The sequence below is a fragment of the Sapajus apella genome, unplaced genomic scaffold (genome assembly GCF_009761245.1).
Source record: "Sapajus apella isolate SASKATOON/1434 unplaced genomic scaffold, GSC_monkey_1.0 scaffold10, whole genome shotgun sequence".
NCBI classification, from domain to species: Eukaryota; Metazoa; Chordata; class Mammalia; order Primates; family Cebidae; genus Sapajus; species Sapajus apella.
This window is the reverse complement of record NW_022436950.1, coordinates 5,254,444-5,282,204: the sequence shown is the minus strand read 5'-3', so window position 1 is coordinate 5,282,204 and position 27,761 is coordinate 5,254,444. Positions and strand designations below refer to the sequence as shown.

The window sequence follows — 27,761 nt, the reverse complement described above, 5'->3', positions numbered from 1 at the left end:
GGCTCCCTGTGAAGCGGACTGTGACGCAGAGGCCACTGGGCGGGATGTTTAGGTTTGCTGGGAAGCACAGCAGCAAGGGCAGAGGACAGTGAGGCTGGGACGCAGCTGGAACATAGCCTCCACATAGCTCGTCACTGACCCCACAGGAGCTCTGGCCTGGGCTGGCCTGCAGCGCCACGCCGAGTCAGGATAGGGTGAGGGGCAGGCCTTGTTACCCTGCGTTGGTCACTGGCTTGGTCATTGGGTGGGGGCTGGCCCAGGAAGGGGGCTGGTATGCCCTCAGGGAGGGCTCCTTCTACTGAGACAGTTCTGGGTGGCCTCGGTGAAGGGGGTCTGGGGCACGTGGTGACGTCCGCCCCCGTCCTCACCTGCAGTGGACACGCACTTGAGAGCACGTTTGCCCTCCAGGACGTGGAGGGGCCCTGGCGGGAAGCACAGGCCTGAGTTCTGCGCTGGATGGGACTGAAGCTCACTCGTGTTTCCTTCTTGTCTTGCAGCATCTCCCTCCTCTCCTGGACGAAAGGCTGTCGTGTCCTGGGACTTCTCTGACATCGGGAGGCTGAGGCTGTGCCAGGTAGGCAGTGTAGGCACGTTGTGAGTAGGTTTCCCTACCTGGACCCGCTTTACCGTGTCATTACCAGGGTGCCAGACCTGTGGGGACACAGGCCCAAACGTGTGCAGAGCAGCTGCAGGTGGGAGAAAGCTCTGGAAGCTTCCGGTGACACTTGACCTTTCACAGGCACTGCAGGCCTGTCCCTTGTGGCGCTCTCCTGTCCTTGAAGCCCACAGAGTTGTCCCCAGCATGAGATGATCATTTGTCATCCTGGCATCCAGAAACCTGGCTCCGGCGCCTTCTCAGAACAGCCCTGCGTTTCTGTTTTCCGCAAATCCTCTTTCAGGGACACCCATGGAACGTTCTCACTCTTCTGAGAAAGCCAGGCTAGCAGCTCATCCCCCACCAGTGGCTGCGGGACAGAGCCCGGGTTGGCTGTGCCCTCGTCCCCTCATGTGATACGTTGAGAACAAAGGAGAGGTTGTTCTCATGTCACAGAAGGACCTGCGACAAGATGGGAACGGACCTGCGGTTTCAGGTCACCCTCCCTGGGGCGTTGGGGGAGCATGTGTCCTTGAGACCCACTGGCAGAAAAGGTTCCAAGGAAGCCTTGGCTGGTGTTGGTGAGGAAGAGCTGGATTAAATGGTGATCTGGTAAAATGTTCCTGGATGCTTTCTTGGCTGTTTGTGGCCTTTATTCTCCTGGTTGGCAATAGAAGGACCAGGGCACAGCCCTTATTTGCTTAAAAAGCAACATATGAGGCTGGATGCGGTGACTCACACCTGTAATCCTAGCACTTTGGGAGGCTGAGGTGGGCGGATCCCAAGGTCAGGAGTTTGAGACCAGCCTGGCCAACACAGTGAAACCCCATCTCTACTAAAAATGCAAAACTTAGCTGGGCGTGGTGACCCATGCCTGTAGTCCCAGCTACTTGGGAGGAGGCTAAGGCAGAAGAATTGCTTGAACCTGGGAGGCGGAGGTTGCAGTGAGCTGAGATCTTGCCTCTGCACTCCAGCCTGGGCGACAGAGCAAGACTGTCTTGTGGAGGTGGAAAACAAGGCAACAGAAAGGATTGGATCTAAGTAAACACAACATTTGGATGCTCAAGGCCAAAGGGGGAGCTGAGAAGCCACAGCTCACAGTGGGATTCCTATTCAGGCCATGTTTGAATTTCAAAAGCCCCTCCAAATCAAGGAGGCAGCTATTGAACTGTTTCAGGTTTTTCTTTAAATCCTGTAAACAGGGTAGCTGATTGGATTTTCTTTCAACTTCTCCCCCCACCCTTTCTGTCCTGTCTCTGTTTTCCAGTATCTGCTTGTGCCTTAGGATGGAGAGAATGTTTGAGATGTGCCACGAGGCTCAGGGCTCTTCATTGTGATGTGAGGAATTCAGCAGCTTTCTGGTCCCAGGGTCAATCCTCTGCCCACTGGGGCTTCAGTGACTTGAAACACTTCAGCCCAGGCAGAGGCCACCAGAGGCCTTTCCTTATAAGTGCAGCCTCTGGCCCTGGAGGCTGTGGTCTTTTTGGGCTGCGGTGAACTCTCCTGAAAGGCGTCCACATTCCTGGCATTCTTTTGGCCTGGCATTGGTCAGAAAGCGGGGGTTTCTAAAATCAAAGGCAAGCCCTGCAGCTTGGTTCTTCTCTGTAGATAAACTGGGGGGAGAGCAGGGGCTGTGCAGCCTGTGTGCCCCCACATGGGCTCGCCTTGCTGGGCCCTGGATTTGTGGCTTGGCCAGAGCAGGCCCCATCCTGAGCAAGGCAGGAGGAGGCTAATGGGGGTCCCTTTCAGGCTCCAGCAGTTCCTTGGGCGGCACGCATGTGGTTTGCTTTTTCTGGCCCTGTGCCAGAGTTACCGGGGCAGCAAGACGTCTGGGAAGAGGAGCAGGAGGGTGGGACGGGTGCTGCCATCCCACGGCAGTGCCCGCTTGTCTCTGTGGCGGGCACACAGGCTTCCAGGAACCCAGCAATGGAAGCACACCCAGACTTGCCCTGGATACAGTGGGCGAGGCATTGTAGGCGTCTCTGGGTGGAGTTGAGGGGTGCTTAGGGGCATGGGTCCCCACAGCAGTTAAAGAGACCACCCACAGGCTACCGCACTTGGAGACGATTTTTGTTTTGCCTTGTTTTCCCAGAGGCATCAATGCAATGCTTTCTCCAGCCTCAATAGTCACAGTCTGATTTGCCTGGGGGTGGTGGAGAGGTGGAGCCCACTCCTATGCCCTGAGTGTTGCCCGTGGCAAAGTTTGTGATTTGCACGTAGATCCTGCCTCCTAGGTTCAAGTTAACCTGATTCTGATCCCACTCTCATCACTGGCAGAGGTAGTTTATCCTGGTGCCTGCGGCCCTTCAGGACAAAGGAAGGAGCAGAAGTGCTCTTGAGACCAGAATGAATGATGGAGGAAATGGAGGCCAGCAGCTGCTCCTCCGGGGAGTGTCAGCCAGGGGATGGAGCCGGCAGGGAGACCCGGGCCCCACAAGTCCTCACTCTGTGGTTGTTCCCGCCATCCCACTGATGGCTGGGAAGGGTGAGCTTCAGCCCCTGGTGGCTTCAACAGCCACCCCTGTAGTTGTGTCTGCTCCAGCCCTGGGAACGCCCTGCCTGTTTCACAGATGAGAAACTCATCTCGGAGGACTCAGAGACCCGGAATACTTCAAGTTCAGAGGGTGGTTAAGAAGAGCCCAGCCTGGAGTCCGGCTGCATTTGTGTGCCCCCTAAACCACTCCTCTGTTCCCTCAGCTTAGCTAGTGCCTGGGAGGGCCCAGGGGCCACATGGGCTGCAGCCACGCCCCCCACTCTAGCTCTGGCCAGTAGAAATACACTGTGAGCCACAGGCAGGAGGTGTAAAAATGAACAGGTAAAGATGATTTTTCTTCTTTAGACTGTAAATTCACACGACAGTCGAGGGGGCCGTGAAGAAATGGGTGGTAGTGAAGTCACCTGCTCTTGGCAGGGCGACTGGCCATGCCAGCCCTGCCTGGCCACCTTCTGCCCAGGTGATGTGGAAAGTCTGCAGGGGTCACCTCAGACTGAGGGTCTCCAAACTTTCCTAGCTCTGTGTGTTTGGTTAACTTCTTTGCTGGTTTTGTTTTTGTTTGTTTGATTTGTTTTTTGAGACGGAGACTCGCTCTGTCACCAGGCTGGAGCGCAGTGGTGTGATCTCGGCTCACTGCAACCTCCACCTCACAGGTTCAAGTGATTCTCCTGCCTCAGCCTCCCGAGTAGCTGGGACTACAGGCACGCGCCGCCACGCCTGGCTAATTTTTTGTATTTTTAGCAGAGTCGGGGTTTCACCATGTTGGCCAGGATGGTCTCAATCTCCTGACCTCGTGATCCACCTGCCTTGGCCTTCCAAAGTGCTGGGATTATGGACATGAGCCACTGCGCTCGGCCTGGTTTTGCTTTTGAGGTGAAAGCCACATAACCACTGCACTGGGCATCAAGCGCATTCCTGGTGCCTCATCGCCACCGCTCTCTCTCGTTTCAAAACTTCCGCATCACCCTGGAGGAGCACCCTGTACTCACCAAGTCACCGTCCCCATTGCCCCCTGTCCCCGCCTCTGGCAACCACTAATTGGTTTACTTTTGAGGTTTGCACTGGGCTCCGTTCTCATGGCCTTCCATCTGAGACCGAGATCCTGGCTTTCATACATCCTTGGGACAGAGCAGCTAAGTCCAGCGTCCTTAGTAGCATGACCAGGTCTGCTTGGACTGTCCATGGAGGTGGCCTGCAGTCACTGATTCTGCACCTGCCAAGGCCTGACCTTCAGGTTATCAGCAGATAATCCAATATAGGAGAAGGGCACTTGGGGCCATGCGGTGGCAGAACAGGAAGCCGTGCTCAGTGTCTCTCCAAGCCTCTGCATTCCAGTGACGATTTCCACAGGGCCTCAGGAAATAAACCGCTTCGAGTGCCCATTTGGCGAGGCTGTTGGCTGCCAAAGGGAAGCTGGAGAATCTGGACGGAAGCGAAAGAAACGTGAGCCGCACTCCCGGTGACACACTGGACTAAGAACGGCGCCTGCCTTCTTAAGAGGCTTGTTTTGTGGTGTCATAACCAGCCTGCCTGACACCCTTCTCAAAGCAAGCATGTCGTGAGGACACGGGAGGGATTCTTAACATACTTGAGGCTTTGGGGATAGATTCCACTATTGTTTATTTCAAGAGCCTTTGAATCCCTGGCTGAAATCTGCTCCCATTTTTGAAGAACCTTCCCTTCCTTTTGAAGATCAGAAGAGCCATGATTTTCCTGTCTCTGTGTTTGGAGTTGCCCCCCGCCCTGCTGTTCGTTCGTTATTTAAAGTTGACTGGGCAGACTGCAGGTTTGGAAGGAGGGCACCTGGATGTATTTCATTCTTGGGTCAGAAAAATACCTATGCAAAGAGCTTCTAACTAAGTATGGACAGAAACAATAGCATGTTACAGAAATCAATTTCCTCGGCCCCAGTTTCCTCGTGGGTAAAGATGGAAGCTGTGTCTCCGAAGGTTCTCAATGACTAAAAAGGAATGAAAGATGCCCTCAGACTTGCTCAAGAAGAAAAGGAGGCAGGATTATTGGAACGATCCAGAAATGGAGTATAGTGAGGCCTCTCAGACTTTGAGGAATGAATTGGTCATCAGAGATTACGCTTTCCTCTGACCTGTGCATCTGGCTCTGTCACCTGGCCTCTGCTGCTCATGGGCACACACCGGGCCCAGGAGTGGCCCAGCCAGTGCATAGCAGTGCTTTGCAGGCCCTGCCCTTGAGCCACTTTTGAGTTTCCCAGCATCTAGGTCCCAGAAGCAGCTGGTTGGGCCAGCTCAAGCTCTGGGTCCACTGTAGATTGATTCATCTGTACCTGGTCTCCACCGCTGATGCATCTTGGGAGGGGGTGTCCAGGCTGGGGGTGTGCCTGGGCCAGGCAGTACCCAGGCAGTCAGGGAAGTGGCACTCACTCATCCTCAGCTGAGCTTCTCTACAAGCTCCCTCCGTCCCTCCTTCCCTTCTTCCTTCCTGTCAGAACTCCCACAACCCCATCACTTTAAGCGAGTCCTGGAGCCTCTCTGGGCCTTGCTTTTCTCACCTGCCTATGGAGGTCCCCGAGCGAGCCTTAGCTGTGTGGCTTCTCTGTTCACATGTTATTGATGTGACCGGGGGCCGCCCCGTCCCTGGCATTTCATTCGTGCTGTTCTCCCATGCAGGCTGCTCTTCTGATCTGGGGCTGCCCTCTCTTCCCAGGGGATATGAAGGTCAGAGGAGGGATTAGCATGACCCACTGGCCAGAGTCATTAACACGGGCCCTCCTTCCAAGAGGTCAGCATGAGGCTTAGCCAGAATGGAAAGCCTGGATCTTGGGGTCAGGCTGTGATGATCTGTCCCTGAGCCGCTGACATGGAGGATGTCAGGCTGCGATGTTCATGTCCCCGTTGCACAGAACGGGTCCTGGAGTCCCACATGTGGTGTGCCCAGAATCTCCTCTCCACTCTGTTCGAGGACCAGGGGAACTCGAAAGATGACAGAGCCCAGCCTGGCATTTGGCAGAGGAGGAGGCAGAGATGTAAAGGCCAGGGACTTGTCCCGGGTCTGACCGGCCGTCTGGCACCTCACACATTGGGGCCTGTCCCTGCTGCCAGCAGCCCCTGCATAGATTCTGCCTTTTTCTGCACTGGTGGTATCCCCCATTGCCCCAGCTGCTTGTGGGCAGGCTTCACCTTGTTCTGACCTCTTTCCTTCCCCCAGCTTCCCCCAGGCAGTTCTGGACTTTGCTGTCAGTAAACACAACTTGACCCTTTCCCTTCTTACCTTGTCATTGCCCATCAATCCCGTTTACACACTGCTCACTTTTGTGTCCCAGCTGGGCCGCAGAGCCTCGTCTCTGCCTTCAGTTTTTAAGAAATTAATTTTAAACAGTGTTGACACAGTCTCCAGCTTGACCTGGGGCATCCGTGGCTCTTCCCAGCTTTGGTCTTGTGAAGGTAACCGCTATCAGGAACAGAACACGTATGTTTATCCTGGGCTCCTGGGCCCTTGGCATGGTCCTTTGAGAGGGCCTGGGAAACCCCTGAAACCACATGCAGAGCTTTGCAGGTGGAGGTGGTTTTCTAAAGAGAACCATCAGAGACTTGTCAGATTCCTTAGAAGATTTGCACCCTCAAAAAATGTTAGCAAACCCTGAGCTGGAGGAAGGCCGAAGACAAGCCTGTCACACTTGGAGATGAGATGAGCAAGCCGCGCTGGGACCTACGGGGCCTGAATGTCTTGGCTGCAGTGCGGAGACGACATGTGACGGGAGCCAGTGTGAAGCTCTCCTTCCCTTTGCTTAGCTTTTCTTTCTTTTGCTTTTCATTAGGTGCAGATATTATTTGCCCACTTACAGAACAGGGAAGACCTGGCTTCTGAAAATTATCTTTAGAGGTTTCGTTGAATTTGGTCTTCTTCTGAACAACCTCTGAAAGTCCATGGTGCTCTCTGGATAGGTTCATAGAAACCCACGGTCCAGGGCGAGAGGCAGCGTCCAGGCAGCCTTCGGGCAGGTGACAGATAGAAGGGTCTTCACAAATCGTTTGGGCTCCTTGATGTTCAGGCCTGGACATGCTGCATTTGAAGAGGAATTATGAATTGGCTTTCAAAGGACGGTGAAGTGGTTTTTGCTTTTGTTTTTTTGTTTTTGAGATGGAGTCTCACTCTGTCGCCCAGGCTGGAGTGCAGTGGCGTGATGTTAGCTCACTGCAACCTCAGCCTCCTGGGTTCAAGTAATTCTCCTGCCTCAGACTCTGGAGTAGCTGAGATTACAGGTCTCTGCCTCCACACCTGGCTAATTTTTGTATTTTTAGCAGAAACAGGATTTCACTGTATTGGCCAGGTTGATCTCGAACTCCTGACCTCAGGTAATCAGCCCGCCTCGGCCTCCCCAAAGTGCTGGGATTACTGGTGTGAGCCACCACATTGGGCCGGAGGGTAAGTTTTTAAATGATGCGGTTCTGGGGCCACGTCAGGCTTGGAGAAGAGGAAGCTGCGGGAGAGAACTGTTACGCTACAGGGTTTGGAGAGCTCTCCTGCGGGCTCATTTTATATTTAAATTGTGCATGGTGGCCTGCAGTTTGCCAGGCGCTCTTGGGTTTGTTATGTTGTGTATTCTTCTCAAGGACAGGTGGGTTGAGCCAAGTATGCATTAGCAGCCTCGTTTTATGGATAAGGGAACTTGTGCCTCAGAGAAGCTGAATGGTCATCAAACCAAGGGCAAGCTGGATACAGTGGTTCTCGTGCCTGTAATCCAAGGGAGGCTGAGGCAGATGGATCACTTGAGTCCAGGAGTTCAAGACTAGCCTGAGCAACATGGCGAAACGTGGTGTCTACTAAAAATTAGCTAGTCACGCTGGTGACAGTTGTAGTCTCAACTACTCAGGAGGCTGAGGGGAGGATTGATTGAGCCCAGGAGGTTAAGGCTGCAGTGAGCTGGGATCACGCCACTGCATTGCAGCCTGCATGGCAGAGCCAAACCCTGTCTCAATTTAAAAACAAAACAAGTAAAACGAATTAGGCCACGCATTTGTCAGGGATGGGCCCAAACAGAATCTTCCACTCCCAGTGCCATGACACAGGGCACCCTAAGCAGATGGGCTAGGTTCAGGTAACGGAAAGCCACACAAGATTCTAGAATTTGCAGCAGAGGGAGGAGTTGCCCGACCGCAGCGGACTCCGAGGAGGGCCTGGATCAGCCGCCAGCGGGAATGCTGATTCCGTCCTGCCTTTGATCTCTTGATTTCAAAAGAACTTGAAGTAACCCGAACCTTTCTGCCATCTGCCCAGGCGTAGCTGCGTGCCAGGAGGCAGGGCTGCATCTAAGTTGCTATGAAATAGTTTTCCCAACTTGGATGCTACATTTCTTTAGAAATTCTTCAAGCTATCACACATGAGTAGGCTCCTGACTGAAGAAGCCCAGGGCTTTGGTGGATGGGGTGTGGCTGGCAGCAGGGTCAGCATGGCCCTGTCCTTTCAGTCTCCTGTGTTGGGGACCCAGGAAACAGAACCCAGGGGATGGAACCAGCGTGACCCAGGAGAGCCCCCCCCTTGGCCAGGACCTGGCCCTCAAACACCAGATTCTGGGGTGGACTTAGATCCTATAAGCCCAGGCCACAGAGGCAAGGGTACCAACATATGCATTTGACAGGAAAAAAGGGGATACTTTGGAGGTGCAGAAGGTGTGTCCTCGCCATACAGGCGGGAGCTTGAGAGCAGAATGAGGGTCATTCTCTGGACGGAGTGGCTGTTTACTGTTTTTATCTGCTGAGAAGCAGACCCTGTTTTCTTCCCATTTCGCCAGCACCTGTGTGTAGCCTCAACTCTGGAACTAAACTGTCTGGTCTGGGGGGGTGAGGGGTTCGAATTGTGGTGAGGAACAGCCGCTGGCTCTGCTCACTGACCTCTGTTGGGCCTTAGTTTGCTCATCTGTAAAATGGGAGTGAGAAGTCACAGCCCAGATCCCTGGGAGGGTTCAGCAAACATTTGCTGCCTTTGTGTCAGGGGAAAATTTATTAAAATGCAGGTTATGGGAGTGTGGTGCCTTCCCAGTCACGCTCCTGTGCAGGGAGATGTGGCTCCGGCATAAAGAAGCTGAACTCACAGTGATGGTGACAGAGGCCGGAGGCTGCCGGGCTTGGAATTTCTGCATCCAGGTGGCCCCAGGGATGGCCTCACCCCTGGCCTCGCCTCGGTGTGACTTTAGGGGCCACTGTCTGTTTCTGCTTTTTTCTTAAGTGGTTTGAGTCAGGTTTTTAGAGTCCTACAAAAGCACTTTAGATGGCCCTAGGTACCTGCCCTCTGTGGGGTGCCTTGCTCCCATGGGACTGCAGGCTTTGGAGCTCCCTGTTAGCACCCTGATAGCTCCTAGCTCCTGGAAGCCACTCAGTGAAGTTTGCCCCGGCTGTCCCTGTTGGTGGCTTTTTCCCTGTGCCTCACTGACTAGGCCCGCTCCTAACTCCTCACTAAACATAGGTTTTCTTTTTCTATGCCTTAGTAGTTTATTGCTCACGGTAACAACATATGCTCCCAGTGTCACAGTCACTTTTCATAAAGGTGTCTTTTCAGACTGTTCTCTCTGTGCGTGTGTGATATTTTAGCCCCAAATGGGTCCTCATGGTCACGTTTTTAAGATGTCGTTGCCTACAGTGGCCTTGGTGGCACCAGGTCTCTTTAGAGTGATTTTGCTTCTCTACAGGGTTTCATTATTTTCGAGCTTTTATTGAAATGAAGTTCACACAATATATAACTTACCATTTTGAAATGTCACAGTTCTGTGCTGTACAGAAGATTCACAAAGTTATGCCGCCACCACCTCTCTTGATTCCCAGAACGTTTTATTCACCCTGACGGGCACCCGTCAGCAGTCACGGCGCCTTCTTCCAGCCCCTGATAACCGCTGCTCTGTTTGCGGTCTCTATGGATTCCTATGGCTTTGTGTATTCTGGACATTACTTATAAACAGAACCATACAATATGTGGCCTTTTGTGACTGTCTTCTTTCACTGCAGAGTGTTTCCAGGGTTCACACTCCTTGCTGCATGTGTCAGAATCCCATTCCTTTTTATGGCTGCGTAATATTCCATTGTACGGCACTGTCACATTTTGTTTACACTTTCATTGTTGATGGACATTTGGGTCGTTGCCACCTTCTGGCTATTGGGACTGGTGTTGCTAGGATTCATGTATTTTGATGGTCTAATTCTATTCTAACAGCTGTCTTCTCTCATTTCTGAGTTCTTGGAGAGACCCCTGGCTTTTGATTCCTTCTCCCTGGCTCTGTGCCTGTCCCCAGGATTTTATGAATCTCCCAGGAGCTAGGGCTTGGTCTGTTGTTGAACTCCCTCTTGGCATGGGCCAGGAAGGGTCACTGTCACATGAAAGCCTGTGTTCAGTGCTGTCTGCTTGCATAAGCGCTGCTCATGGAGAGCAGGGTATTCAACCACAGTCCTAGTCCAGGTGTTTGCACCGGTGTCACATGGGAGGCTTGTGAAAAAGCAGTTTCCTGGGCCTCCCCTGTGCTGGCCATGTCTGTCTGTCTGTCTGTCTGCCCCTCCCAGCCCTGCCGTGCTGTTGGCCTGGGGAGTGATATCTGAATTGGCTGCACCCTAGGGAGCTCCCCCACCTCCTGGCTTGCCGTGGAGAGGGAAGTGTCAGGGGAGCCCCTCGCCTGGGGTTGACTCCAGCTCCCCTGACCGGGGGTCCCTGTCCACCCCCGGATTCCAGGAGAGGCTTCCCTCTTTGCCACTTCCCCTGGCATCACCTCCCCTAGGGGGTCCCTGTCTTGTTGTAAATTGTCCCTTTCCTGTTGGGACCTTGAGTGATGTCTCAGCCCTACTGAGTGAAGATCTCCAAGGCAGTCCCAGAACCTGAATTTTAACAAATCTTCCCCTGACACCTTGAGCCCCTTAAAGCTGCTGAGCCCCTGCCCCCGCCACCCCCCAAGTTGTTGACCTCAGCTTCCTTGTGTCCAGGCCATAGGCTGACCTCTCTGGTGCCTCTGCCTTTCAGAGCTTCAGAGGCAGCAGATGTTTGCTGACCCCTTCCAGGGATCCAGGCTTTGCAGGTTTCACACGCGTCTTACAAAATGCAGTGAGGGCAGAACGGGAGGAGAGCCAGAGCATGTTGGCTTTGGGAAGGGTGGCCCATTGTAAACAAGCCAGCACTGGCCGTCCCAGGGTCCCGAGCAGGCTGGCTTGGTGGGGGTCCCACGCAGCCAACCACTGTTTTAGCTCCTGCAGCTGGAACCCCCTGTTGTGTGCCTGCCTGTGTCCCTGGCTGTGGGAGGTGCCATGGGGAGGTTTTGATCCCTGGGTGGCTGGGAAGCCGGCCTGGACCCTGCAGCTGTCCGGCCCCAGCCACTAATCCTGGGCAGTAGCCGCCTGTCCTGGCACGGTGCTGGGCTGGCTGGAACGGAGTGACCCAAGAATGGGGCCTCCTTTGTACCCAGTGCACACGCCGGCCATGGTTTTTCTGACCTAGCGTGCAGGATAGAAAAAGGACGGCAGGTGGGAGATGGGAGTCAGCCTCAGTCTCCTCTGCCTTTGCAGGCTTTGTTCCACGCGGCTTTTTTCCTTCTTGCCCTTTTCCTTTGGACTTGGAATGGGTGTGTTTAGAAAATCCCAGAAGGGCCACTTGCTGCCTGAGGGCATTGTCCCAAATATCGTGGGTTTGGTAAAGAGTGGATACATGGGAAATCTGTGGGGTAGCATTTTTTTTCAGGAAACAAAACATAGTGCCTTTTATTTCTAGTGGATTTTTATGTGTGATACAAAAGCATTCCCGGAAGAAAGCCAGCAGATGAAGGTCTGGATGGTGCGGGGCTGACTGGAGTCAGGACCACAGGACTCTGAGAAGTGAAGCGGAGGGACAGGGCCTGTGTTCTCGGGCCAGTGCTCTCAGGGCTCCCCTTGCTCTGCTTCGCCAGGGGCTGCCCAGCTTAGATTTCTGCTGGGCCAGCACCACGAAGGCTGTGGGACGAGACTGGCAAAGCTAAGGGCACGAGGCCTGTTCCCGAATGGAAACATCCGTCTGCTGCTGCTCGGCTGCCGAAACCCTCCAGCCCTGACCCTCCATCTGGGCTCTGCCTGGGCCTGGGTTAGGGGAGATAAAGGGAGGGGGACCCAGGGCAGGACCTGAGTGACAGCAGCAACATGGCTGGTGGCGCCTGGTGTTTAGTGATGAAGATTGGGGGTGCTACGCAGCATCTGTGTGTCCTTACAGTCAAGTTCATTCTCTAGATCCATTTCATTTTCTCAACTCATCCAACCTGCTTCAGAGACTTAAATGAGTTGATGGAATATTTAGCATAAGACCTGGCCCCAGTAGAAGGTGTCATGTTCCCCATCAGGATGGAAATGATTTCCCTTTCCTAGGGCAGGCAAACCCGCCCCTGAGAAATCAAGTAGAGGGGAGGGAGTGGAGGCAGCTGAGAGGGAGGGTCCAGGTGAGACAGGTGAGTCCCTGCAGGAAGGCAGGGCAGGGGGTGCAGAGAGGAGCTGGTCAGAGATGGAGAGACGGCAGGTGGGGTCCAGAGCAGCTCCCCCCGGCTTCTTCCAGGTTCCAGTGGAAACCAAATGGCCTGAAAAGCTCCAGATACTGAGTCTCTGATCCTTTACCACAGGGCTTCTCACCTGGGTGACTTTGCCTCCCCCGGCTCCCCAGGGACACATGGTGATGTCTGGAGACGTGGTTGTCACCACTCAGGGAAGAGGGTCCAACCAGCATGAAGTGGGTAGAGCCTGGGGACGCCGCTGCACTTCCCATGGTGCCCAGGACAGCCCACAGCAAAGATGGGTCTGGCCCCACGTGTCAGCAGTGCCTGGGTAGAGAAACCATTTTCCAGATAAAGTTTGCTGTTTCACCTAGAGAACTGATTGACTGGTTTTGGAAGAGGTAGGAAGTTCAGATGAGGGATTCCTGGGCACTGCCACTTGCTAGGTGGGGAGGAAGGGGCCAGGCATGCAGGGCTTGAGGGGCTGCAGCCATCCGGACCCCGAGCTGCGGCCATCCTGAGCCCTTGGGGCAGTTGTGGGTGGTGCTGAGGAGGCAGGGTAGAGACAGGGTTTGGGCATCAGCAGAGATGCCCCTAGCCATTCCCAGGGTGGACTCAGGACCCCAAGGAGAATGTGCCAGCAAGGAGACTAGCGGAACAGGGGTGGACACTGGAGAGGCTGGGTGTCAAGGGCAGGCAGGGGAGGAGGCCAAGAAGGACCAGCCATGGGGTGGAGGATGCCCTTCGAGCTGCTTCCCACCCCCGGGAAAGGGGAGAGCCACAGCTGGGTGGCTCGGAGGTTTCAGAGCTGCCAGAAAAGCTCCCCTGGGACTTGGCCCTCCATGTGGGCTTCCTCTCCAGCCTGGGTGGGAACAGTGTCATGAGCCATCAGGTGGGATCTGGTGCCTGGGGAGGTGTGGTATAGCTTGAGGGGCTGCTGCAGGATGTGCATAAGCTGAAAGAAAGGAGCCCTGTTTGCCAGTCTTGCCACCCAGCTCAGCTAGCCCAAAGCCCTGGGCCGGAACAGCCGCTTGGTGAGAGGGAGGCCCCTGGATGCAGCTGGGGCTGTGTGGTCACCTGGATGTGGCTGGGGCTCTGTAGTCACCTGGCACGAGCTCTAGGCTGCAGCCTTCCTACAGGGCGCCAGGAGGGCTGGAGAGAAAATGCCAGGAAGAGCCAGCCAAGACCTGCTCAGGAACCATGGCGATATAAAGCAGGGGGTGGAGACAGCTGGAGGTGCTGCGTCTTGTACTGCTTCTCCTTGTAGGTGGTTATCTTCTCCTGATCTCTTTCTGGTACCCTCTGCGTAGAATAATGCTCCTTAGGTACTTCCTAGTAGGAGACAAGAAAGAGGCTTCTCCAAGCTACCCGTGGTTCTCAGTGTCCTCTGGCTCTGGATCACTCTTGGTGCCCTTTCTAAGCACCGCTCCCTACGTCACTGTAAAAACTCCAAGATAAACAAGTTATGAATTATCAAAGGGCCACCGGCCTCTGGTGAACTCATTCTCCCGCTAGGAAACCCGTTGGGTAGGTTTCGTTCCATTTTATCTCCACCTGGTACAGGCTTGTAGCAGAGGCCCCGCTGAAAAACAGGCTGATTCACACACTTTGCTCATTTATGCTTTGCTTTATAAAAGAAAGCAAAGGGAGCAGCTGCCTCCGCCTGCCTGTTTTTGTCTGGCAGTCCTGTTAGCTCTACCACACCAGCACAACACTGGGGGCTCCAACTGGTGTACAGGGGCTGGGCTGACATTTGCCCAAGGGGCAGGTGGAGGGACAGCTTGTGTTCTCTGGGATTGTCTAGAAATCAGCTGATTTGCATAAGAATGTTTCCCCGTAGCTGAGAGCTGAATGTTCATCACTGACCCATTGGTGAGTTTGTTTAAATAGAAATGGTTCCAGGTAGAATATATTTGCCTCCTTAACACTTGAAGGACTATTACTTGGGTTGAGCAGGCTCCCAGAGTGCTGTCTGTGCCCTCCTGCTTCCCAGCTCCCCTTGAGCTCTGCAGATGTCATCCAGCCTGCAGTGTCTGTCTGTCTGCTCTGGGCCACTCTGCAAAGGCAGTTGGCCCCTCCACTTCCAAGGAACAAAACTCAGAGCTCACTCCAGTATGGCGTGATGGTTGAAAGGTACAAAGTGTCACAGAATGAGCCAGAGATAAGAGGATCTTAAAGGAGAGTTTGGGAGAGGGACCGTGGTGTACCTGGGACCCCAGAGGACGGAGTGCCTGGGTCATTGCGTCCAAGCGTGCTTTGGGGATTCAGCGCCTTCTGTTGGGCTCCTTTACTTATTGGCTTCTCTGTCGTCTCTCTTCTGTCTCTCCCTGGCCTCGCTCTGTGTGTCTTTGCTCTTTGCTTGCTGACCTGCCTATGATGGTAAATGTTCTCTGAGGTCCTGCCCTTGATCCCTGCCTCATTCCCATATCCTTGATCTCATCCTCTCTATGTGGATCTCTCCCCAAATATCTCTTCCAGATCTAATCAAGATTCACCTCTCGCTGCCAGAGCTTGTGTCTGCTCCTCCTATGGGCACCCCATGTCCAGGAGAAAACGCTCCACCTTCCTTTTTCTCCATGCTGCCCACAGTCACCCTATTTTAGGGATCTCAGCTAATAGCATCCTTGTTTGTGGATTTTGCTTGCTGCCTCCATGTCACCCCCAGGCCCTGCCTCTTGCTCCTGGGAAAGTGTGTTAGTCTCACCTCTCCTCAAACCCTCCCTGCCCTGGTGGAGATGCTCAGTCACCTCCCTCTGGTGAGTGCTTGAGCTCTCTGGAGAGTCTTTTTTCAGGGTTACCTCCTGCACATCTACCCTTCATCCCATCCCTGGGATCCCCCCAAGCTACTTAGGGCATGTCATCCCCTCCTTAACAGGCTGCCTAGCAGATTAGAGACTCCTCCCCATGGTGCACAGAGCCTCTGTGGCCCACGCCCCAGGTTTTCTCTCCAAACCTGGAGCCAATACACCTTCGCGCACCCAGAAACAATGGGTGTTTCTGTGAGCCCCCTTTGCTCCGTCCCTGGGCCCACTCCACTTCATCGCCACTTGCCTGTCTGTGTCCTGTGGTGCTGACCTCCCGTGCTGGGCCCAGCCTGCTTCAAGGGGAGGCCCTCAGGGCAAGGGGCACACAGCAGGCCCCAGAACTGCTTGGCCAGCTGCGTGGTGGATGGAAAACCTTGGACAAGGGTCTGGGCTTCTCTCCATCTTGGTTTCTTCATTTGTGCAATAGAGGTCATGATCGTTATCTGTCTCATAGGGTACTTGTGATGCATAAATGAATTAACACACTGAAAGCACTTAGAATGGTGCCCGACACACCTAGCAACCAACCAGTGTTGATGGATGCACTGGTTCCCTAGGGCTGCTGGAACAAAGTGCCAAGGACTGCGTGCCTTAAAGCAGAAACACATTCTCACACAGTCTGGAGGCTGGAGGCTGGAAAGCAAGATGATGGCAGGACCATGTCTCTCCAGAGACTCTAGGAGAACCCCTCCTCCCTCTGCTAGAACTCTTCCTCCCTCTCCTAGGAGAACCCCTCCTCCCTCTCCTAGGAGAACCCCTCCTCCCTCTCCTAGGAGAACCCCTCCTCCCTCTCCTGGCTTCTGGCAGTTGTTAGCAGTCTTCATTGGCTTAAATCTGCGTCACTGCAAAAATGTCTGCCTCCATCATTATGTGGCCCTCTTTTGTCTGTGTCTCTGTACTGGATTTAAATTTCCCTATTATAAGGACACCAGTGATTAGATTTAGAGCCCATCCTAATTCAGTATGACCTCATCTTGACTTGATCACATCTGCAAAGACTCTATTCCCAAATGCTGTAAAATGTACAGGTACCACGAGTTAGGACTTAAACAAATCTTTTGGGGTGGCTCAGTTCCACCCATAACAGTGGCGCTCATTGTCTTCCTTGGATCATAGTCTCTATTATAGTTCATGCTGAGAACAGCAACAGTCTTGCTTTTCTTTGTATTCCTGGCGATGGCTCAGTACCTGTGTATTCAGTGAATGTCCTTCCTCCGGACTTAAATTAAGGAAGACTCCAGTTCTGATAACTCTCAGGTTATCGGAACATACGCCTGTACCAACTGGAAATGAGAAGGCTATGAGCGCAAGGCGTCTTGCTTGTGGGAGGCAGCCCCATTCATATACAAGAAGGGACCCACCCTGAAGCCCTCTGTGCGGTTGACCAGTGCCCATTGAACGAACGGTTGCTGCTGCGTTCCAAGCTCTGTGTGGGGAGTGGGGATACCGAGAGACGGGCACAGCCCTTCCTGACCCGGAGCACACAGCTTGGCTGGAGAGACACACAATTCAATAAGCTGTTATGATAAAGTGATTAGATTCTATTATAGGGAGAGCATGATGCTGGTGCACGCACACTTGGTGTGGACACAGGGGGCAGCTATTGGTTTAAAAACTCTGGCATCTTCCTTCCAGCTGTTCATTGGTATTACGGGGCACTGACGGTGGCTCAGGGAACCGAGGGGGACAGCTGGCCCAAAGGAGACACAAGAACCGTAACTGGGACCAGAAGGGCCCTGACCTCAGCAGACCGTACCCGGGGCCCCTGCTGCACAAGGCACAGCTGAGTGATTGACAGCCACAGCCAGCGACCCAGCGTCTTCACCCCATGGACAGGTCATGCTGACGAGGCTCCATCTACACAGGTTGAGACGGGTGGTAGCTAAGAATGTGTTCTGTAATGTTCTATAAACGGGAGCTGAGGGGACCCCCGAGTTGTCTGCCAAGCTTTCATCCTGGTTGTGGTCACGTCTGGATGGCTGTGTGTCCCACCTCAAGAACGCACACCCTGTGTCTGAGTGGGGACAGTAACCAGCCGCTGCAAGGGAGGGCTCTCTTCCTTTGACTGCCAGTGATGACCTGTGTGCCTGCAGGCCTGGCCTGACCCCAGCCTGGCTCACAGTTCCCCTCTTCCACCTGCCCAGATGGCTGGGCTGTGGTGCCTCCAGGGTGCGCTGGCCTGGCACCAGCCCATGTTCCTCACTGTCACCCAGCTTGATTCTCACAGTGCCTTACACACGTCTAACCCCAAAACACATTTCCATCTCGCGCTGTGCCATCACCCCAGCTTGGTCCCTGCTATAGTCCAAGGAGCTGGAAGAAGGAGACATACATGAAATTTTAATATTTCACTGAGGATCAGGTGAGAAAGCCAAGGACCACACGTAGAAGAGTGCACAAGCCTCTGGGAGCAGGGCTGACTTTCTGCACCTTAGCTGTGGGGCTGGAGGCCGGACGCCGAATGTGTACACTCTAAATGCAGATGGTGACACAGCTTTTCTCCCAGGCTGCGGAAACTTCAGCCCACTCACAATAAAAAGAAATGTTTCCAAAACAGCCTTTCGTTCCCTGGTCTTTTCCCAGAGTTACAGCTAGTGCTCGACTTACGACCATGATTGGGACCAGCAGACCGGTCGTAACACGATTTGGTCGTAAGTTGAGTAGGCTATATGTACAGTTGAAATGGTGCACGTGGAGATGGTAGTGCTGCCGGAAGCTGGTCCGCACTGTCGTAAGCCCAGCTGGGCAACGTTTGTGCTGCCAGACGCGGAGCAGTCATGGCTAGCGATTGTGGTTGTAAAGTCGAATGGTTGTAAGTTGCATAGGTCGTAAGTCGACCAATACCTGTACTGTCTCTTGAATCAACAGGGGTGAGATTCAGTTGTGAGAGAAAAAACACGTTAAGACCCTAAATGCCGATTCGCAGGGCACATCCGGCCAGTGTGGGAAGAGAGGAGGTCTTCGGGCCTCCTCTGTCTGAGTGGTCTTTTCTCTGGCCCGTGCAGTTTGCTGCCAGCCCTTCCTTCCTTCTGTGCAGAAGGTCCAGCCCATCTTCCCCACGATCACACAGGAGCTGTGTGTATGGAGCTGTTTCCCCTCCTCCAGTCGTCCCCCATGTCTCTGGGCAGTCCATGCACTTCTCAGCCCTCCTGCAGCTGCAGCCTCTCTCTGCCCTTGGATGATTTTCACTCAGCTCCTACCGGCTGCTGGAAATTTCTCCTTGGAGTTTGAGCTTAGGGCTGTGACTATGGATGGCCGTTCATTTGCATTAGTAATTACTTTGCTAGTTGGTGCATATACTGCAGCAGACTAGTTGGCTCCCACCAAGAGGAAGTCGATTTTCTGGGGAGATCAATGCCGCCTCAAGAGCTCCCACGGTAACTGCTGGGCTGAGGACGAGGAGCTCCCTGGTTTTGCCCAGAGTCGCTTACGGGGGCTCCATTCTGCTCTGTCCTTTTATTCCCAAGACCTTCCCCCCATTTGCTAATGATTTGAGCGTATTCCTAGTTAATCGCAATGTTCAGGTAGCTCCAGTATCTTAGTGAAAGTTAGTGTGAAAGCCCCAGTGATTTGGTTACCATTAAGAAATGTCTTTGCATGGCTCTCAAGGTGATGTAGCAGGATTTTGTAAGTTGCACTGCGGATACAGAGGTGTAATTACCCGTTGCCTGCCGACATCAGCCTCATCTTTCAGGAATGTTTGCTGAGCAGGATCCAGTCATGCCGGATAGTCGAGGGTCTTCGGAAGGTGCACTCGGCGAGCACCTCGTCCCCCTGTTTTGGGAGCTGTCCCTCTGTGTACTCTTGGAGGCCCCATTGTATTAGTTGTGGGAGGCACTCGGGAAGCAGCGCCCACACGGCATTGAGGAGAACGAGCTCTGAGAACAGGGATCCTTGTCCAAGCCTTCATGGTTTTTGTCTTTAGGGAAATGTTGGTTTCCTGGGGCTGCCATAACAAAGCACCACCAATCGGGTGTCTTCCCATGGAAGTCTGTTCTCAGTTCATCAGACGTCAGCCCGACGTCCACAATCAAGTGTAAGCAGAGCTGGTTCCTCCTGAGGCTGTGAGGGATAATCTGTCCCCTTCTCCGCTCTTGGCTTCCACGCCTCAGCGTCCCTTCTTGGCTTGTGGTTGGTCACCTTCTCACCAGGACTTCACATCACCTTTCCTCGTGTGCTTCTCTCTGTGTCCACATTTCCTCTTCATATAAATGAGGATGCCAGTCCTATTGGATTAGGGCCCTCTAGTCACTTCATCTTAACTTGATCATCTACAAAGACCTTCTTGCCAAACACGGTCGCATTTACAGCTATTGGGGATGAGGACTTCAGCATCTTAAAACAATGTGAACATAGTGACTTCTCACTATCATCCTCTCCCTGGCCTGGTGGCATTTAGGTTTTAGCCAAAAGGTGCTTGCTCATAAGCATTTCTGTGTTATCCTTTAACCCCTTGTTTGGGCCTTAAGTAGCTCAAACAAATGCAAAAAAGATGCAGTAAATATCGCTAAACCTTCACGACGTGCAGCCCATAGTTCTCACAGCTATCAGCGGAGGTAAAATACAGGAGCTGATCAGTAGTTAATAAAGACATCATGCTACTCAATTTAACAAAGTACCTCTTAACCCAAGCTGGCTTAATTCTTTGCATTCCAGACCTCAGTGGTACACTTGGGAAGCAGCAAGCCTGAGTAAAGAAGACTTTGAGCTCTTGTTGAGGAAAAATGTAGGGCCTGAGTGTGAACTGGGTCACGATGAACAGCTCAACATCTAACCTCTGCAGAGGATGTCCTGGGCCCGTGCTGCATTATCTTACATGGGAGCCCTCACTGCTGTTGTCCTTCCCTCTGCTAGATGGGGACAGTGAGGTAAAGAGGTCAGCAACTTCCCCAGATCACATGGCTGATAACCACAGTGCTTAGATATGACTGCAGGGCTCTGTGGGGAATGCAAGGATGGTTTGAGTCCAGTGTTAGCCTGAAGGACTGGCAGTGAGACGGTGTCAGTGACCATGGCAGGTACAGTCCACTCTGGTGAGCCAGCGTATCCCATGCAGGTAGAGGAAGGTTGGGAAGAAAGAGCCTGTGGGCAGGTTCTTGGGGACGGGGGGGGGGGGGGGGGGGGTGGGGCAGAGGATGGGGCTGGCTGAGAACAGATAAAGATGTGAACCATCAGGAAGGCTGGTTGTTTAATGTGGTGCCCAGCCTGTCTCAGGAGTAACATGTAACCCAGGGCAGCTCCCCCTCAGGTGCCCTACTGTATGGTTTTGCCAGAAAGAGACCACAGCTACAGGCTCCTTGCTAGTTAATCCTAAGAGTGGCTGAGCTGGATCAGGATGAGAAAGGTGCAAATGAGGAGCCTTGTGGGGCCTCCTGTGCTCATCAGCATCAGTCACATGGGGGATACATTGCAGAGATTTGGGGGACACACATTTGGCTGGGATTAAGAAGCTCAGATTAGAGCGATAGTTCTGGGAGAGTTGCTCCCCAACCTGGGGATATTCAGTAAAGTCTGGAGATATTTTAAATGTCACGGGGTGGGGGGGCCAGGGGAAGAGAGGGAGAGGGGTAGACAAGTGTAGACCACTGCACTGGGCCCAGGGAAACTTGCTGTGACAGATGTAACCACACGGACAGAGGCTTGGGCCAGAAACACGGGGCACGTCTGAGGAATGAAAATAAGACGTTCCTTGTTTTCTGCCGCTTCTGTGTAAGAAGAGATTTGGAAGGCCAGGCAAATGTCCTGTAGGTCACCTGAGCGGGCAGTGCACTGGGTGTACTGCTGTGTTGTACTTGGAAAGGCAACACTTTTCTCTGTGACTGGAAGTATCTGGTGATGCTGGTTGCTAAGCTGGGCCTGGGGAGCTGACCGCCCTCAGCACCACCATCCATTCACTCGTCCTTTCTTTCTTTCTTTCTTTTTTTTTTTTGAGACAGAGTCTCGCTCTATCACCAGGCTGAAGTGCAGTGATGCGATCTAGCCTCACTGCAACCTCCACCTCCTGGATTCAGGCGATTCTCCTGCCTCAGCCTCCCTAGTAGCTGGGACTACAGACTCACACCACCATGCCCAGCTAATTTTTTTGTATTTTTGGTAGAGACAGGTTTTCACTATGTTGGCCATGATGAGCCAACAAGATCATGAGGTCAAGATCAAGATCTCTTGACCTTATGATCCGCCTGCCTCGGCCTCCTGAAGTGCTAGAATTGTAGGCGTGAACCCCTGCGACTCATCCTTTCATCCGTCCTTCTGTCTGTTCGTCTGTTCATCCATCCATTCATCCATCTACCCACCCATCCACCCACCACCCATCTATCCATCCATCCACCCGCTCATCCACCTATCCATCTACCCATCCATCCACCCATCCACCCACCCATCCATCCATCCATCCCTTCCTTCCAAGCTAATGCAGAGATGCAAGTTTCTGTCTGTGGGGGATGGGGATGCCACCCGACACTTCCCGCAAGAGCAGAACATGCTGACTTCAGAAGATTCAGGGAACACAGGAACAGTTACAAGCAACAACATAAATCATCCAGATCTCACTTCCCACAGCGAGTTTCTATTTTTTTGTTCTTGTATATATCCTTGTGTACTCCAAGAAAATTAAAGCCATGCTGTAATATTATTTGGTAAAATACTTTTAAGACTTAAAATATTCACATTTCTTATATTTTAAAATCCTCTCCTGGCCGGGTACAGTGGCTCATGCCTGTAATCTTGAACTCCTGTTCAGGAGGTAAGGAGTTCAAGACCAGCCTGGCCAAGACAGTGAAACCCTGTCTCTACTAAAAATACAAAAATTAACTGGGTGTGGTGGTGAGTGCCTGTAATCCCAGCTACTATTTAAGGCTGAGGCAGAGAATTGCTTGAACCAGGAATGGGGAGGTTGCAGTGAGCCAAGATCATGCCACTGCACTCTAGCCTAGGTGACAGCGAGACTCCATCTCAAAAAAAAAAAAAAAAAACCCTCTCCTAGGGCATATTAATGGCTGCTTGGCATTCTGTCATTCATAGATCAGACTTTATAAATTAGTTTCACCCTCATCTGTGGGGTTATCTCGAGCTTTCGTGTCTGGCTTTCCATCCGCCTTCTCAGGATGAATGGCTGGGCATAAGTTGCTTTATCGACGTGGGTGGGAATTGATATTTCTGCATCTGTGCTTGTCTCCACCCTGCCCTCCAGGGCCCCAGTGTCATTCACTCTCTGTGGGCAAAGGTGGGGTGCCATGTGTCAGGCCCCCTCCTCTGCCTTTTTGTATGGGTGGAGTGTTATCAGCATTAAAATCCCTCTCAGGAAATTAGAGGCAGTGTCACATTAAATCTGTAATGAATTATTTTAGTACATCGGTTTTAGGTTGAACTACATCAAATGGCTGATATTCAACCAGTTTTTCGGTTCCTTCTGAAACACAGCAGGGCTCTTGGTGGGGCCACTTGAGCAGAAAGCACTGTAGGTTCCTCATATATTGCGTCCTGTCCACACCACCTACGTAGACATCCTGTGCAGAAGTGAGACACAGGCCCCAATTCTGTGGCCCCGGCAGGTCTCCGTGGCCCAGGGACAGTGGAGGCAGACAAGAGCTTACAGGGTCTTGGATTACCTGTGTTCAAGGGCCTAAGTGGCTTATGGGATAGCCAAAGCCTCGGTGTGGGGCGGGGAGGTTGCAGGAGGAGGAAGCTGGATGAGGTGGTTGTTTCTGTGTAACTCATATCAGACCATGGCCCTGAGTTCATTCTACAGAGTCTGGGTGCTTGGTAGGAGTAAGATGCAGGCCTAGAAGCTGGGGGATTGTCGGGTGGGGGGGGCATGGTAGCGTAATAAATTGAACAAAACAACCGTCCCTGCACCCATTTTAGTCTCTGGGGAGCAGGTGCAGGCTGTCCCTCCCAGGCTGGTGTGCAGTGGCCAGGTGTAGGCCTCTGGGCAGGTGAGTAGGAAAAGCTGTCACCTCCCTCTTAACTAACCAATGTTAGTTACCATAGCGACGAGCATGATTCTGGCGTAAGCCTGCCCTCAGGGAGGCTTTATCGAATAGGTAAATCATTCTTCCACCTCTCCATGATCTTTCCAAACAAACGTTCCTGAAAGTTTTGAGCAAAAAAGATATGTATTATTTGAGTAATTTAGGTGACTTTTAATCCTTTCCACCGTGAAGTACTTCGGGAGAACGGGAGGCAGGACTGGGGTGCTCTGGGGGGCCCCTTGGGTGTGCGATGCTGCCATTAGGTTCCAGTTTGCTTTTTTTAGCCAATTTTTGTGGTGAAAAAGTCATACCTGGCACTGTTCTGGGAGTCGGGACACATCTGGAAACAGGGAGTTTGTTCGTGGAGCTTACCTTCCAGAGGGAGCCGGGAAATCGACAAGACCTCAAGGCAAAGTTGATTGAGGTAAGTCATGTGCCCTCAAGAAAGCAGCAAAACCTAGTGAGTAAGGCTGCAGTGGTGAGTGGTCAGAGGGACCTTTCTGGTGCCATGACACTGGCCTGAGATTTGGGTGGCAAAAGTTATCAGTCCAGTGAGGTCCTGGAGCAGGGCTTGCCTGCCAGACGGAGCAGCCAGTGCAAGGTCCTGGGGCAGGAAGACTTCAGTTGTGCACCACGGAGGAGACAAGGCCAGGCAGGGCCTCAAGAGCTGAACTTTTGTTCTGAATGCAGCGAGGTGCCCTGGAGAGACTTGATTTGTTGAAAGAGCCCTGGGTGCCCTGAGGAGAATGGTTTCATTGGTGGGTGGGTGGAGGGAGTGGAACCAGGGGGCCGAGGTGGGCAGGCGCTGCAGGGCGTCCAGGTGAGCGATGGAGCAGGCAGCCGGGAGCAGGTAATAGAGAGATGAGGTGAGTCTGGAATACACTGGCGACCACACTGACTGGACACAGTGGGCTGGACTGGAGGTGAAAGAAAGGGAGAGACGCAGGGAAAGCCGCTCCTGGGAGGATGATGGGCTTGAAGGCAGGAAGGGTGAATTCTCTCGTCACCACTGTTTCTGCTGCTGCTGCTGCTACCGTCTCAATCTAGAAGCAGGTCCACTCTACTCCTCCTTTTCCAGATGAGAGATCTGAGGCCAGAGTTCTCAGACTGTACTCTAAAGATTCTTTAAAAAAAAAAAAATGTAGAATTCTTAAGAGAAAGGAAAGCAAGTTACATGTTCTATCTGGAAATATTGTTGTAAATGATGTCTTAATTAATTATTGACCAGATTGTGAGAAAGAGGCCAAGCTGGAGCTTGTGACCCCCCCCTCCCCGAGGGAGAGCGACCGAATCTAGAAAGACTCTTCTTTGTGATGTAAGAGAAGGAACGGGGAAGGCAGTAAAACAGAGCCCACTGAGCTAGGCAGACAGACTCTGGCTTGCCCTGAAGCAGGTTTGTAGGAATGGGTGTCTTTAAAACAAGATTTGGGTTACCGAATTGAAAATGCCTAGATAGAGAAGTAAGTGACTTTTTGACCGGGTGCAGTAGCTCATGCCTGTAATCTCAGCACTTTGGGAGGCCAACATGGCAGGTCACTTGAGATCAGGAGTTCAAGACTAGCCTGGCCAACATGGTGAAACCTTGTCTCTGCCAAAAACACAAAAATTAGCCAGGCATGGTGGCCTGCAATTCCAGCTACTCAGGAGACGGAGGCAGGAGAATTGCTTGAACCTGGGAGGTGGAGGTTGCAGTGAGCCGAGATTGCACCACTGCACTCCAGCCTGGGTGACAGAGCGAGATCCTATCTCAAAAAAAAAAAAAAAAAAAGAAAGAAAAGAAAAGAAATAAGTGACTTCTCTTTTCTAGCAATAATCCTCTGAAAATATAATCGAAAAAAGAGATAGCATTCACAGCAATGGCAACATCCAAAACCAAACTTAAAATGTCTTCATGCATTAGAAGTGTTTTCTGCAAAGGAAACACTTTTTGTCCTCTTCCTGTGACTGCCGTGACTTCCACAGTAGTTGTTGGTGCTGGTGCTGGTGTTACATTATTGTTAGTGTTTTTTTTGGTTAACATCAACGCCGGAAGAAGCGCTTTTCGTGTACCTGTTATCTCATTGCATTTTCATTGTTTCCATTTTGCAGTTCAGGAGTCCTTTTAAGGTCAAGCGATCTTTGCCCTAAGCCACTCAGCTGGAAATTGGTGGTGCCAAGGCCCCACATCCATCAGCCAGACTCTGGGCAGAGTGTCCCACGCTCATAATCTCAACACCAGGGAGGCGCAAACTGTGGTCTGCCTCCTGTTTTTTATCAATGCATTTCTGTTGGAACATGGTCCTACCTATTTATTTGTATCATCTATGGCTTCTTTTGGACCACAAGAGCAGAGCTGAGTCTTCGTGACAGAGAATACATGTTCCCCACTCAAAGCTTACTTCACTCTCTGTCCCTTTACAGGAAGAGTTTGGCAGTCTCTGCCCTACGCTGCTCTGGGATGCATATCTGAATCAGTGGGGACCCAACCACATTTGTGGAGGAAAAGATGGAATGGTATAAAGATATCAGTTCTCGCAGGGCTGCACCCCGGAAATCCCAGTGGGAATACGTTTTTGCAGAAATTAGATGGTGGGAGATATTTTATTATTCTTAAGTTTATTTGGAGGAGGGCAGGGTGCAGTGGCTCACACCTGTAATCCTAGTACTTAGGGAGGCCAAGGCGTGTGGATCACTTGAGGTCAGGGGTTCGAGACCAGCCTGGCCAGCATGGTGAAACCCTGTCTCTACTAAAAAAAAAAAAAAAAAAAAAAATTAGCCAGGCATGGTGGCGCATGCCTGTAATCCCAGTTGCTCGAGAGGCTGAGGCAGGAGAATCCCTTGAACTTGGGAGGCAGAGGTTGTAGTGAGCCAAGATCGTGCCACTGTGCTCTAGCCCGGATGAAAGAGTGAGACTTTGTCTCAGAAAAAAATGACAATAATAAAGTTTATTTGGAAGAAAAAAAGGTAAAAATAACTGATAGGACTTTGAAATAGAATAGTGCATAGAAACTGGACCTTCCATGTAGCCTAACATGGCAAACTATAATGGTTAAATAAAGGTTATTGTGATACTAATATAGGAGACTAATGACACAGAACAATCCATTTCAGACCCTAGTGTCTGTACACATTTAAAAAGTGCATTAAGATGACATCACATGAGTCAGAAGGGGACAGATTGTTCAGAAACTCAGGCAGGAGTAATTGCTCATCTGTTTGCTAATTAATTTTGTAATGCTCCTCCCCGAGAAGCAAAATAAATTCTTTGTACATTAATGTCAATCCACAAACCATTTTTTTAAGTAAAGGAAAATAGATGTGAATGTCTATTGAATTTGTCATCTAGGGAGGCCTTTCTGTACAAGGGAAATCACAAAGGAAAGATTGATATGATTACATAATTGAGACTGCATCAAGTTACCAAATGGATTACTGCAAGCAAGCAAAGCATTGGGGAGATATTTGCAGCTGACCTGATGAGATTTTAGCATGTAATTGAGCAGAGGGTACAAAATGGTAATCCACAAAGTAGGAAATAAGAAGCAGTTGCTGCTTGGCCAGGTGCAGTGGCTCACGCCTGTGATCCAATCACTTTGGGAGGCTAAGGTGGGTGGATCACTTGAAGTCAGGGGTTTGAGACCAGCCTGGCCAACATGGTGAAACCCTATCTCCACTAAAAATATAAAAAATTAGCGGGTATGGTAGTGCACTCCTGAGGTCCCAGCTATTCCAGAGGTGGGGGCTGCAGTGATCAGAGATCCTGCCACTGTGTTCCAGCCTGGGTGACAGAGCGAAACTCTGTATCAAAAAAAGAAGGAAGCAGTAGATATTTGAACTCTTTCTGACTAATGGTCAAAGGACAGTGAAAGATGGTGAATGGCAGCGTTGACGGCCCATCCCCTCATTGTCAGATGAGCAAGGCCTTTCTTGATCTCAAGGAGTGAGAACCGGACACCCGCCGCCGTCAAGAGGATAGATTGCCACAGCCTTCCAGGACTGCTTTTGGCAACACTTCATACTCTACTAGAAAGCAGTCCTGAGAAAATAACCCAAAACGCTGAGGACGAGTAAATATAAACATGATCGCTGCTGTGCCGCTCACAGTAGCAAGAATGTGGCAGCCTTCCTGGGAGAAGGGGGGCCAGGGCGGTGCTCGCTCTGCAGAGTTGCTGCTGAGGCCCAGGGGGTCTGGTTGGGCCCTGCTCCTTGACCTTGTCCCTCCTCACTTCTCCTTTCTAGCCGGTAACCCATGTCTCCTACTTAGTGGAGTCAACGCCAGAAGTAGGTGTACCTTTTATTTTCATGTAGTGGCAAAATGACTTTCCCCAAATCATAGAACTGGACATCCTGGAGTTAGATCCACCGGGGTTAGTACATGATTAGAGGTGCTCAGTCAGGTATCTGAGAGGTGGCATCCTTCTCACTTGATCATAACATGGCCTTACAAAGTTGCAAAGATCTG

The 27,761-nt window shown here is 52.0% G+C and overlaps 1 protein-coding gene across 2 annotated transcripts in view; it reads left to right on the top strand.

Moving 5' to 3' along the window:
• Positions 1–27,761, top strand: part of SH3BP4 (SH3 domain binding protein 4) — a 101,102-nt gene that overhangs the window by 42,116 nt on the left and 31,225 nt on the right. The window contains exon 2 of one of the 2 annotated variants that reach the window (XM_032277835.1): positions 498–574. The exons of the other annotated variant lie outside the window; for it this stretch is intronic. The gene's annotated coding sequence lies outside the window, so the exon portion shown is untranslated. The remainder of the gene's footprint in view (positions 1–497; positions 575–27,761) is intronic. 2 annotated transcript variants of the gene reach the window in all.